The sequence below is a fragment of the Pelodiscus sinensis genome, chromosome 2 (genome assembly GCF_052426305.1).
Source record: "Pelodiscus sinensis isolate ZL-2025 chromosome 2, ASM5242630v1, whole genome shotgun sequence".
NCBI lineage: Eukaryota > Metazoa > Chordata > Testudines > Trionychidae > Pelodiscus > Pelodiscus sinensis.
In genome coordinates, this window is record NC_143053.1 from 125,020,071 (window position 1) to 125,036,028 (window position 15,958).

Below are 15,958 nucleotides of genomic sequence, written 5' to 3' on the forward strand. Positions count from 1 at the left end.
AGAAGAATTGTAGAAGGGCATAAAATGTACCAAAATGGGATGAACTAGTTGAACAAAAAAGAGAATGTGTCACAATATAAATCAGGATCAGTAAACATTTGGAATGAGTTATTAGTGACAAAGATCAATCATTCAAGACTTGGTGACAATGGAGAAAGTGGAAAGAATAAAATCTTTATAGGAAACTAAAACAAATCATTCATTTTTCAGGGACACATGAGAAATAGTCAAGTAAAACAAGATTAAGAATGTATTAGAGCTAGAAATTTGTTATTTATAGTTGATCATTTCTTCCATAAAATTACACATACATTCATATTCAGTAATATCAAATTATGAGATATACATGACATTATATATAGAAATATATGAATAAAAAACAAATCAGGATGATTATTCTTCTTGTATAAACACATGAATGAAATAGCATTGTCATTATTATTACCATTGTTACCATTAACAATAACAATAATTAGTATTCAGTATCAATTTTCCTCATAGTATTTTCATCTTCCTAAAATCTATGGGATCAAATTCTGCTGTTCATTATCTCTATGTAACTCTGTGAATTCATATTTTGCTAAGAGAAGAATTTGGACCACTATTTTAAATATGTTTTCACTATCTAGTCTGACTTCACATGGATGAAACTTCTTGGTTAAAATGCTGTCAAAAGTCAGGAAGAACCAATAGCAGATAAACCAACAAGACACTTTCTCAAAAGGGCTGGGGGGGTGGGGGTGGGGAGGAGACTGTCATGTTACTCTTTAACAATAAGGAAAGAAAAAATCAGAAGCTGTAATTCTGAAACTCATTAAGGAGATGTCTAATATCTACAAAATAGCAATTGATAAAGCATAATCAAATTTCTAAATAAAAAGAAATGGTTCTTAATGTGTGCTGTATTTGACAAAGGGAAATAAAAACTGCTATAGTAGATCAAGACACTGGTCCACTTAATCCAGTATTTTATCTTGGGCTATAGCCAGTACCTGCTACTTCACAAGAAAAAATCCTTCAATATGAAGTTATGGGATGACCCGAGAGTTTCAAGAGTTTGTGGATAAGAAAATATGTGCAGTAGAAACAGGACAAGAACTATATCCATTTGTGTGACAGCATGAGTACAGTTGAATGAAAAAGGGTGTCAAAGTGAAATAAGAAATTTAGAGGCAAAGTTCTAGTATCAGTTATATCTGTCTAAAAACAATTCATTTTATATCAGCAGAGTATCTTCAGATGCTATCTGAAAGTCAGCAACAACAGAAGTTGAACCTAGGGTTTAATTTTGAAAACAAACCGATGATGGTAGGAAAAAATGTTAGATTTTTTTCACAAAATAAATGAACCACACTGTATTCAAACTGAATTACTGAATTTACCTAAAAGAAAAACTCAGATGTACATTATGGTAATACTGCCATCTTTGCCAGGCATTTTAAGCTTTTGCAGAATCTTGAAGACACTCGATGGACTATTTTCTAATAAAAATTATGATTATCCTAGGCTTGCTTTGTCTTATATTGAATAAAAAAATGAAAGCATTGCTGTCCTTGAAAACACCATCTGAAACTAGTGGAATCATGCCAGATAGCAAGCAGTCATTTAACCACAACTGACAGTCATTCATAAATATAAGATGAAACAACACAGTGGTGGATAGAGGTTACGAAAGACAGCACCAGAGAGTCAGTGCCTCAGGAAAAACAAAATACTGTGGATATCTAACCAGCAACTTGATACTATTAATCAAAACTACAATGGTGGAGAGAAGATCCTCTAGTAATGCTATAAGAGCAGAACCAATTCAGCAGATGGACTGTGGAGTAATGTTGGCAACGGTTAAGAAAATGTGTGACATGTAATATCAAAAACATTCAATGAAGTAGCTGGATACCAACTCCTACCAACGATAGAACTCTGAGAATGCAAAATAAAGTGAAGCTAAATGTTATACTGTAAAGCTGGACAAAAGTCACTGATACAGCAAGGACCTTCCAATATAAATTGCCTTGCAAAAGACAAATAGTTTCCTTCACAAGGGAATCCATCCAACAAACCTATCAAAACATTCTCTTCATCACTTCAGAGGTATTGAACGTACATACTTCTCTCCTTGAATTCTCATTGTCCTGTCACAAGCAGTAACCCACTCTTTACTTGCTCAATGACATACTACATTTATATGTGAGGCTGCTATATGCTGTCATCTGAAGCCACAGAAAATATACTTCTTAGGCTCTGATTCACTCACCCTTATTCACAGAACAAAATTACAAGCAGTGGGACTAACTGTATGACTGGATATGTCATGGTTGCAGAGTCAGCCCCTTTTATAATGAGTTTACTGACAAGAATTCCTTGTTATTAAGGATGAAAAATCAACTATTCCAAAAATAACATTCGGCAGCTTCCGCACTCTTGCCATAGGAAATTGTTAAGTAATGGAGTGAAGAAGGAAGCATTCTCAATAAACATTCAGGGTAGTAAGGGACAACAGTAAAGAAAGTGGTATTGAAAAAAGTCCTTGAGAGTCAGTCCAATTATGATTGCTCTAGCATGACAAAATATATGGCTTGAGCGTTCCTATAATGTGATCAGGCACACAATATAATACATGCAAACAGTGAAGGGTACATCTGAGATTCACTCCCCAGTTATTTTCCTGAGTTTATTGGCCATGGAATCCGACTAAATATGTTGTGCTGCATTTTTTCAGTTTTGTGACTGAATCTTTAATAACCATAATCCAGCGAGGTGTGTAAAACTGATTCCCAAAGCCAAAAACAACACTAAAATTTTATGGAAAAACTGCAGGGAGTTTAAAACACGGAGATGGTCATTTCCCCCTTGTTTATTACAGATAATATATCACAGCAAAAATGTTAGTAATTTCAACAGTAACCAATGCTGCACTAAATGCATATTATACATCATATGCCAAGATATACATGTTTGGGTGGGTATTTCTCTCTCTCTCTCTCTCTCTCTCTCTCTGTCTCTTTCTGTTGCACACATACACCCTATTGGGAAAGGCTGTTTGTTTTTTTCAGAGGTGCCTTAAAAAATCAGAATTTAAATGTTTGGGCAACTTTCTTTTTTATGATGTCCTGGAAAACTAAGTCATACAATATTGAATTTTAAAAGACTCCAATCTAGAGATCAATTATAGGAAAAATAGTAAGACTTCAATAGGTACTCACCAAGGACTCTTAAGCAAAGTAAGCAGTCGTGGAGTAAGAGGGAAGGTCCTCTCACGGATTGGTAATGAGTTACAAGATAGGAAACAGAGAGTAGGAATAAATTATCAGTTTTCAAAATGAAGACGGATAAATAATGGTGTTCCCTTGGCATGTGTGAACCAGTTCTGTTCAGTGTATTCATAAATGATCCCAGAAATGGGGTAAAACTGAGGTAGAGACATTTTCAAATGATACAAAACTACTCCAGCAAGTTAAGTCAAAAGAACACTGCAGAGAATTACAAAGGGATCTCACAAACCCTGGTGATTGGGCAATAAAATGGCAGATGAAATTCAGTGTTGATAAATACAAAGTAATGTACATCGGAGAACATACTCCCTAATATGCACATAAAATGATTCTGTCTAAATAAGCTGTTACTACTCAAAGAAGATATCATGGATTCACTGTGGACAGAGCTTTGAAAACATCTACTCAATGTTCAGTGGCACTCAAAAAAGCTAACAGAATACAGGGAATTATTAGGAAACTGCTAGATAATAAGACAGAAAATATCACATTCCCTTTATATAAATCTGAAGTACACCCAGATGTTCAATACTGCATTCCATCTCAGAAAAGATACTGGAATGGGAACTGATACAGAAAGGGACACCAAAAATGATTAGGGGTATGGAACAGCTTGCATAAACAGTTACATAAGGAGAGATTTAAAAGGCTGGGACTTTTCCAGGTTGGAAAAGAAATGATTAAAGGGGATAATAATATAGGCCCATAAAATCATTACTGGTGTGGAGAAATTACATAAGAAAATGTTGTTTACTGGTTCCCATAAAATGAGGATGAGAGGTCACCAAATGAAATTAATAGGCAACAGATTTAAAACAAACAAAAAGGAAGTATTTCTTCATGCAATGCACAGTCAACCTGTAGAACACTTTACCAGCATATTTTGTGAGGTGCAAGATGATTACAGGGTTCAAAAAAGAACTAGATAGATTCATGGAGGATAGAGACATCAATTGCTATTAGCAAGGATTGTCAGGAATGGTGTTCCTAGCCTCTATTTGCCAGAAGCTAAGAGAGGATGACAGGGAATGCTTCACTTGATGGTTATATTTTCTCTTCATTTCCTCTGGAGCACATGGCACTGCCTGCAATCAAAATACAGATGGACATTTTCTCTGACCAAGTATGTCCCTATATATTCTTATGCCTTCTTTCTGTCCACAATCTATTTGAAAGACATTTTCTAAGGATCAGAAGATAAGGTTCCAATGAAAATTCATTCATTGGTTTCTCTTTTGAAACATGCAACCCCAGTGCCAATTAATTCCACTTCTGGTTGTTTGTTAAATCTCCATTTAGCAGCAAGACTGTGATCACAAAACACACAACAGATCCTTTATAACTGTTGGCATCTGCTACCCTTTACTTATTTAGAATCAGACACTAAGAGGGGAGAAGTTTCATAAAAGAACTGATAAATGCAGAGAATACTTTCCACTTACTATATATAATACATTTCATCCAATAATATCAAAGCACTTTCAAAAGATAGGTAAACTCTTGTATTTTGTCACCATTTAAAGGATGGGAAAACTGAAGCTGAATGGATGAGTGCCTTGCCCTATAATGAACAGGAGCACTGTTGACCAGCACCCAGTGCCTAAGGGGTTAAACTCATGTAGCTAGCAAAGGTTTGCCGGGGGGCTGGGAGAACCAATCAAGACAGAGGTTTGAAATATGAATTGGATATAGGTTTGCGCCTGCTTTCTTTAGGAAGGAGAGATAAACCAGGATTTGAGGCTATGTCTAGACTACGGGGGTTTTGCAGGATACCATAGGCAAAGGAACTTGTTTGCTCTTCCGCTTTTTTATGTGGAAGAGCAAACGCGCTCTTTTGAGGAGCCTGTATACCTCATTTCATAAGGCATAAGGGCTCCAACAAAAAAGGAGGCTTGCTAGACAGGGCCAAATGGCGGAAAACTCTCTTCCACAAATGCAATTTGCGTTCCTTTTTCTGATAAAGCCCCATAGTCTAGACCTAGCCTCAGACACACAGAATGATTTAAATCCAGGAAGGACAACTACGTCTCCAAGGAATTTGGGGCATGGGAGTGGACCGAACAACAAGAAAATTGGACGTAAGAAAACGTGGATCTAGTTGCGTTCGGGGTAATTTTTCTTTATTTTGTGCTTTGGTTTGAACTGTTCTGTATAAATGTGTGCCTTCCCTCCCCATTTACTACTTTGCATAGTGCCCAGAGACTTTTCTCTGTTTTAATTTGTTTTCCTTAGTTGCTCTGTAACATCTAGCATCCAAGTATGCTCGATCAAGTTTATCTTTTGTTTAGTATTAAAAATCATGTTTTTAAGGTGATAATTTGATTCTTGTGTCCTGGAAGTTCTGTCTGGCTATGTCTACACTGGCGGGTTATTGCACAAGAACGGCTGTTCTTGCGCGAGAATCCACAGAGTCCACACTGCCTGCCTGTTCTTGAGTAAGAAGATTTACAGTATGGCGTGGTAAGAGAGGGCTTCTTGCGCAAGAGCTACGCTCTTTTCTTACAAGTGTAAGCTCTCTTGCACAAGAGCTCTTGTGCAAGAAGCCAGTGTGGATGCGCAGCAGAGTTTCTTGCGCAAGAAAATCCTATGGCTAAAATGGCCATCAGAGCTTTCTTGAGCAAGAGAGCATACACACTGCTAAGGACGCTCTTGCGCAAAAGCACAGCTAGCACATGGCAGTGTGGACATGTTCTTGCATAAGACTTGTTGCACAAGAACCCTTGTGCAAGATGTTCTTGGACAATACGCCGCCAGTATAGACACAGCCTCTGTTTATAGCTGCATGCCTTTGAAAGAGGAGTCAGCTACCAGGAACAGCAGCTTGTTTTTCTCTTGTTTTCAAGCTCTTTTGGGGCAAAGTGCTTGGGGTACCCCTGGGGGTGATTTCAAGTGTTCACCCCTGGGTTTTAGGGATAAAAAAGCCCTTGATGGTGGCAGTGATTCCCCAAACTCTGTGTTTTATTCTCGGGGAAAGTTTGTTGTGACCAGTGCCTACAGAGGCAAGGTTTTGAAGCTCTCTTGAGGGCCCTCATCTGCACTCAGAGTGCCAGAGTCGGGAACAGCCCCATACATGTCCCTTAGGCACAAATTGAATTAGGCATGAAGCCAAGAATGGAACTCAGACTGACTGAATTCAAGCTTAGGGACCTAGGCTTTAGACCACAATATCAATATATTGTAATGGACAATCAGCCACGTACACCTGCTCAAAGAGTTGAGAGTTTTTCCATGCTATTATTCCATTCAGGATACATTGCAACTAGCCTTAGCATGTGGGGAAGTAAGAACCTATTTAACCCCCTGCATAACACAGTTAGGTAACCTGGATATGAGGAGATCCGAGACTAAACTACAAATGTTCCAAACATAGGGCAAGTAGCAGGGAGAACACACAGAATGAGAATAGAGTCATAGCCTGAAACTGCTAGCTGGTGTGCAAAGAGAAATAAAATTCATCCCTTTCCCACAAAGGAGTATGAGATCAGTCATAATTTGTGTTGTCCCAGTTCCTTCCAGGCTATTTCTGGTTGATGCAACATGTGCACCTCTCCAATAAACATCTGTACTTTATGGTACATTCCAACCCTTGTGTTTTGAACTACAAATGAGAGGATTTTCAGTTCCCATTAGAAAGGAACCATTCTAGCTGTTAGAGCATTCCAACTTAGGATGTCTGTATTATACTTGAAAAGATGGCCTAAACATATGTGCATATCTAAAAGCCTGTGGTCTTGGGGAATTCCAAGCATGGGCCCAGGAGAGGCTACACATCACAACTAATACATATTCTCAGTTGGTGTAAACTGATTCTGAAGTCATTGCACTTGTACAACTATGCATAGCTGAAGATTTGGTTCAATATCTCAAGATAGGGGTAGCTGAAGGTAGATAATATTTATTTAATCATTTAAAGTGCATATATATGTAGTACGTTTTGAGTTATTACTGAACCATTATTGTCTCATGCCTAACAGTTATATAAAATAACTAGAAATATTTGTATTTTCACTTATTCTCACAAAAAGCAATTTTCAGTGGCAGGCAATTAAAGCAGGGCCTAACTAAATTACTTGATTCCAAAATCAGGTTTTCATTATTTTCTCCCAACTCCTGTCTTTCTAGTATTGCTATATATACTTGGAGGCTTGCACTTGTAAAATATAATCTGTCAGGCAAAGAAACTCTATAGCAATGAACAAGGCATCTATCACAGTACAACAGTAAACATGTATATTTCCAGACTACTAAAACAAACCTAGAATAAAAAATAAATAAGGCTTAGATTTGAATATAAGTGAAAAGAAAAAACAGCTATTGCTTTGTACTATTTCTGTGGATATTCTGACAGGAAAATTTTTATTTTTGGTCAGAAGTACCAACAAAGAATTTTCAGCACAAGCACAATGACAGAGAAAGAAGATTTGCTTACTCAGAATCTGGTAGAATTAATAGCTTTGGATGGTTCATGTGCCATTTCTTTTTTACTTTCACGTTGTCAAATTTTATACATACACACCTAGGAGAAACCAACTACAGCTACTTGAAAATGAAAGGCAAAAAATTATTTTACAGTAGCATGAGTAGTAGTCAGACTGAACTGAGTCGTATTACAGTTAATAAAGATGCCATGCTTTTTCTCCTTAAAAATGTGGTTCACAACTTTTTAAAAATATCACACTGATTATGCATGTCATCATTATGAGTTTATTAAAGCAAGTAAAACATTCAGGGGAAGTACTTTTTGTAGTGTGTCATACTGATGTATACCAGCTTAGATGGAGTTAGGAAATAAAATATGAAACATATGTGCGGTACTTGTGTTATGTGTGTTACACACTAGCCAGCAGGGGAAGCCAACAGTTAGTTAAACAAGAAAATGTGTGGAGGTTTAAGATTTTGGTTTGGACCATAGTTGCAAGTTGCAGCAAGGCTTAGGTCTGCAGAGTTTTTTTCCAAATCATGAATGTTACCTGAATGAACAGACTGCTGATACTGACAGAAGTTACAATAGCCATGGTTTATGATATGGCATTGAGGTAGAGCTGAAAAGAAAGACAGACAGACAGACCGACCGCATCATTTGGGATGATTCTACCCTTTAATCTTCAACACCAAACTAGGGAAGAATGCTGATAAATATGTTTTCGCTGACAATAATATTAAAGATGAAGTTAAGAAGAATATCCATCAATGTAGGGGCCAAGACTTACAACTCAGTGGTAAATGCATTAACCCCTGAAACCCCTGGAGATAAAACTTTTGATGATCTAATAAATCTGTAAAATATTATTTCAACTCAATACGCAGTAAAATAGTTGAATAATCTCAGTGTTCAGAGAGATACAGAGTACCAGCAGATGAATTTGTGGCAGAATTGAGAAAGCTCACTCAAGCTTGTAACTATGGTATGACTAACACACAAATTTGAAGATTTCCCACCAGAACCAACTGAAATATCAAACATTGTTGGTGTTACATGTGTGACACTTTGCACTCCATGTTCACCAGAATTATAATTCTGGTACGATTATGAAATAGAATCATAGAATACTAGGACTGGAAAGGATCTCGAGAGGTCATCGAGTCCAGTCCCTGCACTCATGGCAGGACCCAGTACCATCTAGACCTTCCCTTGTTGACCATGGCATGTCCAGACTGCCCAGCTGTGTCACCAAACAGCTGATTGGCACAACACAGCGGCCATTTTGATGGAAATGAAGCGGCGATTATTTAAATCGCCACTTCATTTTCCTATGTCTAGTAAACTCATCTACATGGCTCCATCAATGGAGTCTAGATATACCCTCAGTTTGGGATTCTATTTCTTATGATAATCTACTTTCACCTATATGGGTATGTCTACACTACAGCGCTAATTCGAATTAAGCTAATTCGAATTAGCGCATCCAGACTTAAAAACTAGCTCGAATTAGCATTTTGCTAATTCGAACTAGCATGTCCACACAGAGTGGACCCTGAACTGGGGTTAAGGATGGCCGGAAGCAGTGCCGGCAGGGCATCAGATGAGGACTTAGAGCATGGAGCTGCTGTCTCAGGCTAGCCCAGGGCTGTGCTTAAAGGGTCCTGACCCCCACCCTGGACAGACAGTTCTCAGGGGGTTCCCCGCTTGCAAAGCAGTCCTGGCTTGGAGTGCCCTGAGTGCCCACACTCGGCACATCACAGCACTCGGACATCAGCCCGGCTGCACTTGCCGCAGGCTGCCATCCGGGGGTGGGCAATAGGGGGGCTGCAGGAGAGCTTCCACCCCGAGGAGCCTACAGAGCCAGACCAGTCCTCCGCATCGGGGGCTCGTACCCCATTCCTCCCTCACCTCCTTCCACTTACCCCTCCCTAACCCCCTTCCTGATGTACAAAATAAAGGACACGTGTTCAAAAATAGAAACTCTCTTTATTGAACAAAACTCAGGGAGACTGGGAAAAGGAGGTGGGAGAGGGGAAGAGAAAGGGTAGGAGAGGGGAGGGCAACTAAAATGATCAGAGGTCTGGAACAGGTCCCAAACGAAGAGAGGATAAAGTGACTGGGACTTTTCAGCTTAGAGAAGAGGAGACTGAGGGGGGATATGATAGAGGTCTATAAAAACATGAGTGGATGGAGAGGGTGCATAAAGAACAGTTCTTCATTAGTTCCCATAATAGAAGTACTAGAGGACACCAAAGGAAACGAATTGGTAGCAGGCTTCAAACTAATAACAGAAAGTTCTTCACAAAGCAAATAGTCAACCTGTGGAACTCCTTGCTGCAGGAGGCTGTGAAGGCTAGAACTGGAACAGAGTTTAAAGAGAAGTGAGATAAAGTGATGGAGGTTGGGTCCATGGAGTGGTATTAGACAGGGGGTAGAAATGGTGTCCCTGGCCTCTGTTTGTGGAAGGCTGGAGATGGATGGCACGAGACAAATGGCTTGGTTGTTGTTTTCGGTCCATCCCCTCCAGGGTACCTAGTGTTGGTCACTGTCGGCAGACAGGCTACTGGGGTAGATGGACCTTTGGTCTGACCCAGGACGGCCATTCTAAGCTCAGGGCTCAGGGTCGGGGGTCTCAGTGGACCACCCTGATTTTCATGCAAACCTGCTCCTGGGTGGCCAGGCTGGCAGCTCTCCTGCCCAAGCCGGCCACTTTCCTGTGCCTAGTGCGGAGGTCGTGGATGAGGTCCATGATGTCCACACTAGACCAGGTGGGCGCCCACCTCTTGCAGCCCCGGGCATGCTCCCGGGAGCTGCCAGCCTGGTCCCGGGAAGAGGCGGAGGGCTGGGTGGCAGCCGTTGGCTGGCTTGAGCCGTGCCAGGTGCAGGGTCTGCTGGCTGGGTGCTGGCAGGCTTGCACCTGGCACGGGCACCGTAGCCAGCCCGTGCCCCTTTAAGGGCTCCGGGGCCGGGAGGGGGGCAGAAGAGTTTCCCTGGTGGTGCCCTGAGTGGCCACCAGGGAAAGCTGGGGAGGGCTAGCCTCCCACTAGTTCGAATTAAGTGGCTACACAGCCCTTAATTCGAACTAGTTAATTTGAACTAGGCGTTAGTCCTCGTAGAATGAGGTTTACCTAGTTCGAATTAAGCGCTCTGCTAGTTCTAATTAAGTTCGAACTAGTGGATCGCGTGTGTAGGCGCCTATCAAAGTTAATTCGAACTAACGTCTGTTAGTTCGAATTAACTTTGTAGTGTAGACATACCCGTAGGCAGGGGCTGAACTGCTGCTTGCTATCAGCCAGCTAAAAGGAGAGAACTGCCATGGGCAGGCGTGGGTGTGCCTACTCCAATTGTTTAGCACTGCAAGATAATTAACTGTTACCTGTTGATATGTAAATACAGTTCACTCCAGGAGGGGGAGGGAATACGAGGTGTGGCTATGTAAATCCAATTCATCCAGGGCTGATGGAAGATCAGTGTTGGAATGGAATGTGGTGTATTGTAAGTAATTTGGGCCTGTTGTGGGGGTCACAAATCATGCTACCCCTAAATGTGGGAACCGTAAAACACGACACCAGTGCTTGGAGGAGAGACACCATCATTGTAAGAGGTCTCCAAGGAACAAGCGCCCCCCTTCCAGAGTTGAGTGTGCTGAGCTGGGGGGAAGGATTAAAGGGCTTGAGTCAGCCTGCTTCACATCTGCCAGGTGTGAGCTGTAAGACTGGTCCAATCTGCCCCTTTCCCCCTTTGTTCTAACGACAGACCTAAAGCAGATTCCATGAGGAGTCTTTTTGCTAGTCCAGTGGAAGCTGAAATCCTTTGCCAGTCTAGGTGGTGGCTGAACAGTTGAAATCACTAAGGGTATGTCTACACTACCCCGCTAGTTCGAACTAGCGGGGTAATGTAGGCATACCGCACTTGCAAATGAAGCCCGGGATTTGAATTTCCTGGGCTTCATTTGCATAAGCGGGGAACTGCCATTTTTAAAACCCCGCTGGTTCGAACCCCGTGTAGCGCAGCTACATGGGGCACGAACTAGGTAGTTCGAACTAGGCTTCCTAGTTCAAACTACCGTTACTCCTCATTCCACGAGGAAGCCTAGTTCGAGCTACCTAGTTCGTGCCCCAGGTAGCCGCGCTGCACGGGGTTCGAACGAGCGGGGTTTTAAAAATGGCGGCTCCCCGCTATGCAAATGAAGCCTGGGAAATTCAAATCCCGGGCTTCATTTGCAAGTGCGGTATGCCTACATTACCCCGCTAGTTCGAACTAGCGGGGTAGTGTAGACATACCCTAAGAGCTTAAATCACTGGTTTGGCTGGGCGGCCTGCAGAGCAGCTGGTGGGAATGACTGGCAGGCAGCCAGTAGGAGTGGCAGCAAGTGACCAGCGGTACGACACAGCTGGTGGGAGTGGCAGCAGGTGAGGCGTGGCTGGTAGGAGCATCGGCAGGTGACCAGTGGAGTGGCAGCAGGTGACCAGCAGAGCGGAACGAGACAGCTGGTGGAGCATGGTGGAGTGGCTTGTGTTAAAGACTGCAGCAGAACCCTACGGAGAGGTGGGGCCATCGGCCTCGGACCACGTAAGGTGCCCCTATCAATCCCCCTACCCCCTTTCCACCCAGGTTGGGAGGTAAAACCCTGCAGGTGAACTTTTGGACTCTGTGCGGCACTGACCAGGGACAGAGACTTTTGGGGTGTCGGACTTTGGGTGATTCTTGGCTGGGGGGGAGGGGACCTTAGCTCATGTTTGGGCTATGAACTCTGTTTGTGGTATTTTCCCATGTTAATGCCGTATGACTTCTCTCTCTGTTTCATTAAATGTTTCTTTCCTACACTCAGACTCTGTGCTTGCGAGTGGGGAAGCATTGCCTCTCAGAGGTGCCCAGGGGTGTGTGAATTTCCCAGGTTACTGGGTGTGGACTTGAGCCGGTTCTTGGTGAGATGGACCGCTAGATATTGAACCCGGCCCTGGTTGCTGCCGGGACTACCCAGCAGAAGGGTTACAGTATCATGAGCTTTCGTGGGTACAGCCCACTTCTTCAGCTGACTGGAGTTATGATTAGAGGATAAGGAAACTTGAAATAAATAGGAGAAGGGAAAGGGGGTGGGGTGGGGAAGAAAGATGTTCTGTCGCCCACCCCTCTACTTCTATGCATAAAGTATCAGGAGAAAGGGTGCTAAACCTGAGTAGATAAAGATCAAAGTCAGTGGATGGATAAGGCAGGAAGGACACATATATGGGTACTATATATATCAAATTCAAAAAATTGAGGATTTGTTTGCAGTTTCGTCTCCCGGGCAATTTTTCACAGATTTAGACATGAGCCATATCTGCCAACAGATAAATATTCCAAGCAGTAAGTCCTGCAAGTATGCCCAAAGTACTGCTTCAATCAGCGGGCAACCTAGGCCAGTGAGTGGGCTGCAAGTTTGTCATAACCAAAATGGTCTCCCAGGAGAGTGTAGTTTTGCTAACTGCACTTGCATACCTAGAATATGTGAAATACGCTGATTTAACTGAAGCAGCATATTGATCAGATGCAGAGGGAGTGCATGGATTTCACAGTTAATCCGCACAAACCTCACTACATGTGCCCTGCATTTTGTGTGTGTCACTTTAATAACACATCTGGGAGTGTGTGTGTGGGGGGGAATAAAAATAAACCATGAGGATGGAAGCCAATGGAATCTAGAAACACTGTGCATGGGCAATGGTAAACAAAATATCTTGCAGGCCACATGTAGAACCTCAATGGGTCACCTGCATCGTGTGGGCTGCAGGTTGCCCACCACTGGTTTAAATTCAATTGGCTACCTTCTGATGTTTCCTTAACCCCTGCTATTTTCAAAGAACCCTGGAAGGGTTGATTTGAGGAGTTTTACATGTGGCAATATATCTGGATGATACATTATTCGCAGACAACACAGAAACAGAACATTTACAAAATTTATTAGAAGTACTACACAGAATAAAGGAAACAGGCCTGTGCCTGTTACTTCCTAGCACTTTAAGTGCTTTACTTGGGATATGAAGCGTATGTCCAGGGGTTACCTCTTAGAAAGAGAGAAAGTCAAAGACATTTGGTCTGCCTCTGCACATAGATGTATTTGAGAGCTTACTTAGTCTTGCTGAATTACTACGGTAAGTTTTTGCCAAATGCTTATCTATAGTTCCAATGCCTCTGTAAATGTAACTTAGAAAGGGTTAAATGGCATTGAAAATCAGCTAAAATAGTTTCAGAATTTTAAACTATTGTTGCAGTCCTGAGAAGTCCTCATCCATTATCAAGCTGACAAAGAACTGATCTTGTCTTGTGATATACTTCCTATTGGAATTAAAGCAGATGGAATATGAGAAACAAACTGTATCCCAGACTCTGTCTTCACTGAACATAATTTTTCCACAGTACGTTGAAGAAAGATTAGCTGTTATCTTTAGAGTACAGAAGTTTCACAAATACATATGTAGGCAAAGTTTGCAGTTTTCACTGATCTGAACACCCAATCTCAATATTTAATGAGCTGAAAACTGTGCCAAAGACGGCATCAGTGTCCAGAGACGGTGAGTGACATTAAGAGCCTATGAATATACCATGGCCCTTGAATCCGGTAAGGACCTGGAATGCAGATGTTCTAAGCCATGTGCTTTTACTGGAGACGTGAAAAAGAAATGCAAAGAGATGGGAGCTGTGGGAAGCAGTATGGGTTGTAGGGACATGCTGGTCTCTGCTTCCTGCCAGGAACAGTGAACCATTACTACTGGGAGCTTCAGGGGCTGTGTCTGCAGAGAGTCAATGTCAGAAAAATGTCTCACTGCCTGGCAGCACATTGCCCTAACAAGCCAAGAGTCAAAAGCTGCCAACCTCTGACTTAGAGATTCCATCACAGAAAAACAAAGGATCAATTTTATTATACATAGTTTATCAGATATTCTTGTAGCAGATAATAGACATTCTTTTATTATGATGGAATACCAAAGATTTATAAAATAAAACAGAATTCAGAATATTATTTCAGTACCTTACCATCTATCAACAAATAAGTTAGATCAGAGCTACTCAACTTTGGAAGCCCTGGGGGCCACAATGATACTCACAGCACATGCCGAGGGAAGCAAGTTAGTGTGGTTGCTTGCATATGCAAATATATGAAGACAGTTTCCTTCACACTGATGGCCATGAATACAAAGATTAAGGCACGACTACACTACACGCAGGCCCCATTTAAGTCAGTTCTGCTGATATTAATAAAATACAATATTTACCCAATTTCTACCCATATGACAGCACTTTTAATGAGCAATGATAGTCCAGGAATTTAACTACTAAAACACATATCAACAGAAGACCATTATATTGACTCGCCATTGTGGAGCCTGTTCCCAGTCAAGGCCATGTTCAAAGGATCCCACTCAGGGGCTGCATGTTGAGTCCTGCATAAACCCAAACCACACTGCAGGCCGCAAACAAACAGGCCCTGGGCTGCATGCGGCCCACAGGCCATGTGTTGAGTAGCCCTGGGTTAGATGAACATTCAATTCGCTTACTTAAAAACTGGAGACACTTCAGGTACAAAAACCATCTAATTACCTTGTTCAATCTCTTTATAAACTCAGCCACAGACCTGTCTACAGATGAGATGTTAATGTCAAGGAAATGATGGTCAACACAATCAATTTAGGACTGAATAAAGATCTGAACACATTGAAAAGGCAATTTCCCCTCTCTGGATATTCACATCTGCACACAGAATGCTATGAATGACTTCTTTGACCCTGACTTGATTAGCTTCATTAATACAAGCAATTTCTTCCTTAGAATCATAGAATCATAGAGATGGAAGAGACCTTAGAAGGCCATCAAGTTCAGCCCCCTGCTCTAGGCAGGACCAATCCCAATTAAATCAACCCAGCCAGGGCTTTGTCAAATTGGGACTTAAACACCTCTATGAATGGAAACTCCACTACTTTCCTAGGTAACCCATTCCAGTGCTTCGCCATCTTCCTAGTGAAATAGTTTTTCCTAATATCGAACCTGGACCTCTCCCACCACAACTTGAAACCATTGTTCCTTGTTCTGCCATCTGTCACCACTGAGAATAGCCTTTCTCCATCCTCTTTGGAAGCTCCCTTCAGGAAGTTGAAGGCTAATATTAAATCCCCCCTCACTCTTCGCTTCTGCACACTAAACAGACCCAACTCTCTGAGCCATTCCTCATAGGTCATATGCTCCAGCCCCCTAATCATTTAGGTTGCCCTCCTCTGGACCCTCT